General features: G+C 40.0%; 1 pseudogene; it reads right to left on the reverse strand.

Moving 5' to 3' along the window:
* Positions 1-577: 577 nt before the first annotated feature.
* On the reverse strand, positions 578-1,420 carry LOC123819116 (annotated as a pseudogene).
* Between the last annotated feature and the right edge of the window lie 4,756 nt (positions 1,421-6,176).

The raw sequence follows: 6,176 nt of genomic DNA on the forward strand, positions 1-6,176 counted from the left end.
TGAATCTATAGATATATTTGGTGAGTATTTTTGTATTAACAATAATACCTTCTGATCCATGAACATGGGATGAATTTTCATTTATTTATGTATTCTTTAATTTTTCAACAATATTTTGTGACTTTTAGAGTAGTAGTTTTGAACCTTTAAAAATTTATTACTGAGTATTTTATTCTTTTGGACACTTTTGTAAACTGGGCTAACTTATTAATTTTATTTTTTGGATTGTTCATTTCCAGTTGTAGAAATAACTTTTTTTTACTTTATTAAAATACTGAATTTATTTCACATGTATATTTCTGTCTCCCCACCATTTCCATCTGTCTGACCGCCACTACTACTATGTCCTATCATAACATTCCATACATACTTAAAACCAAGCAAAGGGTGGAGTTCCATCTTTAAAAACTAAACAGGCATTTTGGACAACACATTCTTGAGAATGGAGCCTGGACAACATTTATCAGATACGGTGGGAAAAGTTCTCACTCTGCATTATAAAAAGGATAGCCAGATATTAATTGTTACAGAAATGAAATAAGATGGAAAATTTTAACAAACTGTCTAAACTATTTTCTTAAAGAGACTTCCTCCCTTGCCATAGATCTTGAATAGCCTTCTGGTCAGTCATCCGGAAGCAATTCTTCACATAATTGATGAACTTGGCTGATACTTTGGGAAGTGAACAATCTTTTTCTATACTTGCTTGCATTTTTACTTTAATGTCTGCTACAGAACTAGGTCCTTCAGGTGTTTTAGGAGTTTTCTCTAGTTTTTTGAAGGATTCTTGACCTTTTGATCTTGCTGTTGATGGTTTTGAGTCTTTTCTGTTCTGGTTTGATTTCTGTGTATTTTTGGCTGGAGTATCTCATGTAGATTTCTTTCCTGGAGCTTTTTCTTCAGCTTCCTCATCCTCAAAATTATCAGCATCATCATCTTCATTGGCAGAACATTTTGCTTTTTTCTGTGGAAGCTTGCTACCACTTCCAGGGGCAGAATGCTTCCCAGACATACTTAGGAGTTTCACATCCTCCTCCTCTTCATCTTCTGACTCTGCATCTTCCTCCACAGCTACTAAGTGTTGTCCACTAACATGCACAGGCCCTGAACCACACTTCAACTGTAAGACCACAGGTGGTGTTATTTCAAAGCCACCAAGGGAAACCATTGGTCGTAGGGACATTTTTAAAGTTGCCAGTGTTACTTTAATTGGCCTGCCTTCATAATTCATTGCCACTGCTTCAACAATGTGCAATTCATCCTTCACACCAGCCCCTAAACTGACCTTTCGTAAAGGTAATTGGTGCTCATTTTCATCACTATATACTTAAAGTGATAATCTTTGTCACCTTTGAGTTCACAACCAAAACGAGTTCTAGGGCCTCAGAGGGCTCATATCCATGTCCATCGAATCTTCCATGGTGTAGTAGCATTCACTTAGGTGGGAGAGAAGGTGGACAGAGATAACTGGACTTCTGTTCCACAGAATAGAAATGCAGGATGGAATTTCACCAGGGCTGTTGTTTTTATACATTGGTTTATACCTTGTAACTTTGGTAGACATGTTCATTAGTTATAGAGGCTTTCTGGGCATTCCACATATTTTCTACTTGTAATACCATGTCATACTCAAAAAAGATGATTTAACTATATTCATTCTGTGATATTATGAAAATAAATACTTGGCCTTTGTCTCCAGTTTCTGACACAGAGCTCCTAAAACCTTTGTAATTTCAGGAGTGATCAGAATGTCTTTTGTATGCTAATGAGATGACTGATGGCTTTGGGGCCTCTAAATAGCTTCTGGGTGAGGACTGGTTGTCAGAAAGATAAAGGCTTGACAAGAGGATTGAAATTTTCAGCCCCACCTCCTGATCTCTAAGGAGAGAAAGACTGGAGATTTAATGGACTGGAGTCCATCACCAATGGCCAATGATTTAATCAATGAGATCTATATAATTGAATCTCTAATAACTTCTAAATGATGGGGTTTGGGAGTTCCTGTATTGGCGAACACATCAAGGTTCTGGTAAGGGGACAGAGATAGTATGGAAACTCTGAGCCTTTTTCCCTATAATGTGACTGTTTGAGTTGTATCCCATATAATAAACCAGTAATAGTAAGTATAGCACTTTCCTGAGGCTGAAGAGTAAGTGGCAGGAAATAGTCTTGTGATCTTGTGGAACTGATCCCTTAACCTATGGAGTCACAAAAGTTGGAGAATTGGTTGATGTGAGAAAAATGCACCACATGTTTGGTATCAGACCAAACATGTTTGGTATCAAACATTTTCTGGGTAAAAACAGCTCAGATTTTCCAATCTGGATGCTTTTCATTACTTTTTCTTTCCTGAATGCCCTTATTAGAACCACCACCTTATTGTCTGCTGTTTCTTCTCCTCAAGCCACATTTTCCTTCCAAGTCTTTGTAGCACCGGATCCTGCATAACTTTCAAGTATCAGCTCAATATTTCTACTCAGAGAAGACTATCTCATTTCTGCAATAGTTTCTTGTCCCTGTTCAAACTCCAGTTACTATCTATTCCATTAACATTTATAAGCTTCACAGTATTTACTAATATTTGAATTTATTTTATTTTATTTGTCCAAATACCTTTGATAGGGGACTTAAGAGTTGGAAAATTTTATTTTAAGGTAAATAGTTAATAAGCCTCGTAGGTAATGCATATGTTAAAGCTATTGTTTCAGGAACTGCAGATAAGGCCCACCACTCCCAGGAGAGACAGCTGACCTCTTCCTGGGGTACAGCTAAAGACCACTGCCTGCAGAACAAATGGAAATATCCAGGCCACTGTGTTCTGTAGAGAGACAGACAACTGACACACCTGGGGGAAGAGCTAACAGCCCAGGGCAAGAATGCTGTAGTTTTCTTTTATCTAATTTTACCTGAATTTCAAAACCCCTCACCATACCTTGTATATTCTGTTATAAAAAGGCTAGCTTGAAAGAAAATGTAAGATGGTCAGTTAGGGTATGAGCCAGCTATCTTCTCAGATTGCCAGCCATCTGAATAAAGCACCCATAAAGATTCAATCCCTGTCTCTGCTTATTAGGTTTGGTATGTGACAAGCAGCACAAACAACTTTTTTTTTCTGGTTTCATATTTCCACAGTCAGTTGTTAGAATCTGAGATAAGTGAGAACTGATGCCTTTTCTGACTTTCTCAATGTTGTGTCCCTCATGCTTACAACAGTGTCTTATAGACATTCAATAGATATTTGCTGAGTGATTTCATGAATCAATCAATCAATCAATCAATCAAATATTAGTGTGTATTTGAAGTACAGCTTTGAAATCAGAGTGACTGAAATAAAACACCATTTGGTCCTAAAAGGGTTACAAGTATATCTGGTATTTTGTTTTTCTCAGCAATGACCCTCCCGATTGTAGAGGCCAGCCTCATCCAGTTTTCTAGGCAATTGTACAAATAATATCTACACATGCCATGATGTTTAAAAAGTTAGGGAAATTAGGTAGTAATGCACGCACTATTCTTATTTCTTCACTTTTTTATTGCTTTAACCAATAGATACTTTCATTCACCTAAATGGAAACCTTGGAGAGGCTGAGTAGTGACCATAGGAAAGAAGCCCAAACAGTAATTTCAAGGCAAGAATTAGCTTTACTGTGATAAATTCTCCATGCCTGTAAAGAAAAGAAAATGTGTGCAGGTATATGTGGGAATGGCTGTATATGTACACTCAATGAGCTCGTATTCAAAAACATCTCTGCCTAAATGCTGTGGAATGATCTTAAATCCTGGAGCAGTAGCTCAACTGTTTGCAATTGACACTTCCTGTTGGCTAAACAAAAGCCTGAGATAGAAAGCCCTATCAGTCCCCCAGAGCATATTCTTTTCAGCAAATCATTGTTTCTGCAAATCCTGACTGACAGTACAAAAGGAATTGTCTTTTCCTTGCTGATATGCAGCCACCCAAAGAAGTAACTAGGATAGATAGCAAACTAAGGCCAGGAGGAAAAGGGATGCATATCCCATCCACTGACTCAGCAGTCCTTGAAATTCTATGTATCTTTTCTACTATCTGAAAAGACTTTGAAACTGTGCTTTTATCCCAAGGCCTAAAAGGCTAAAAGGGGCCTATGGTGCCTAAAGGAAGAAGCACGTTAGCACCTTTGGGTATTCACCTCCCTCTCCTGGAAAGCTAGCACCACCTTTACCTGTCAATATGTAACTTCTTCCCCCTCACCCCTCTACCCCCACAACTACGTAAGTCCTAAGGTGGGCTTGGTGCTTTCTGCTCTCTGGCTAGTTGCCCAGACCTCCTGACCTCAGGCCACCTGATCTCAGGCCACACACACACACGCACTGGCCAGCCCAGCCCTCACCACCCCTGAACTTGCCACACTGGCCTTTGGCCACCCTTACCTTCACCACCCTCAGCCTGCTTCACCCTGAACCAATGCCTTTTAGCTCCTAACCCTACCTTAGCTAGATCCATGCTCTTCCATGTCAATGGATCACCAACAAACCCTGCTTACACACTAGGAGACTTGCTGATCTCTAATTCTTTACTGCATTGGTGAGAAGAACTGAATTTCTGGGAGTTTCTGCATTAACATAAACGCCTGCCAGACAGATGGCTCTGCTTTAGACAAGCCATCCAAGATGAAGAGTGGGTGTCCAGGGTCAGAGGTCACACTGGAAATAGTGGTTCAGAGGAAAAGTCAGCTAGGAAGGTGATGGGACACTTCACAATAGGCCAAAATCAAAGGCCATACAAAATGCCCCTGTGAGTTTGTTGTGCTCATGCTTGGGTTTATATACAAAAAAAAAAAAAAAACAAAAAACAAACAAAAAAAAACTAGCTATATGTCCTTGTGCTTTCATTACCTATTTGGAGTCTGATATCTTCTCATTTCTCCATCTATACAATCAGGGCTTGGAAATATCTGCGATGCCCAAAATAGCAATTACAGGCCACGTGTGGCTATTGATAATTTGAAATTATCCTGGCCCAAATTCAAATGAACTTAACTCTAAAACACACACCAAGTTCTGAACACATAAATATATATGCTCACATACAGAAGATTATAAAATATCTCAATCATTTTATATTGATTTCATTCTGAAATTACAAAATTTTGGATGTATTATTAAAATTAATTGTATCTATTTTTATTTTTTAATGTGGATACTACAAAAATATTTCTGGGGGGAGGATAAAGAGAGAAAGAAGGGCAAGGGTCTAGTCGAAGAACAGGTGAGAAGGATACATGGATATGGACAACAAGGTGGGGATTGACTATGGGAGCAGGGGGTAGGGATGGGGGTGTCAGAGCAGAGCAAGGGGGAAAAATTGGGATAACTATAATAAAACAACAATAAAATAAAATAAATATATTTGTAGCACATGAAAAAAGTTATTTCTAATGAAGAATACTTGACTGTATGGTCTCTAATACTCTTCATTTTCACTGTTGTTTTTAGGAAGTAAGGAAGGAAGGAAGGAAGGAAGGAAGGAAGGAAGGAAGGAAGGAAGGAAGGAAGGAAGGAAGGAAGGAAGGAAAGGAAAGAGAGAGAGAAATTAATTTTCTGACTTCTGGCCAAGATGGAGGCATAAGTAGACAAACTGTGCCTCCTCACACAACCAAGATAGGGACAAAAACAATTTAGAAACAGAACAACCAGAAGTGACAGAAAATTGAACTGTATGGAAGTCGGACAACCAAGAAGTTAAAATAGACACGTTCATCCCTAGTGGTAGGAGGGGTGGAGTCATGCAGCCAGGCACTAGTCATGGTGTAGAGAGCAGAGAGTGTGGGGACCGGGTGCTTAAGGCATCCAGGGCATGCAAGACCGCAGCGACCCTGAGCATGAAAGCTGCAGCTGGCAGACCCTGGCCTAGGGGTGGCAACCGGCAAACCCAGCGAGACAGCGATTGTGAAGCAAGGCACTGCGCGCAACCCAGGATCACAGGTCTGGGAAATAAAGCTTTGGGGTGCTGATTGAAAACACCTGTGGAGGTTGAGGCACAGGGAGAGACTCCCAGCCTCACAGGAGAGGTCCTTGGAAAGTCCCACGGGGTGCACAAACCCACCAGCAGGGGAATTGGCACCAGAGGGGTCCAGTTTGCTCAGGGGAAGTGGCGGAAGGGACTGAGGTCCCACGAAGAGTGGAGCAAACACCATTGT

This window comes from Phyllostomus hastatus, unplaced genomic scaffold (assembly GCF_019186645.2).
Source record: "Phyllostomus hastatus isolate PE091 unplaced genomic scaffold, TTU_PhHast_1.1 phas_contig_30, whole genome shotgun sequence".
Taxonomy (NCBI): domain Eukaryota; kingdom Metazoa; phylum Chordata; class Mammalia; order Chiroptera; family Phyllostomidae; genus Phyllostomus; species Phyllostomus hastatus.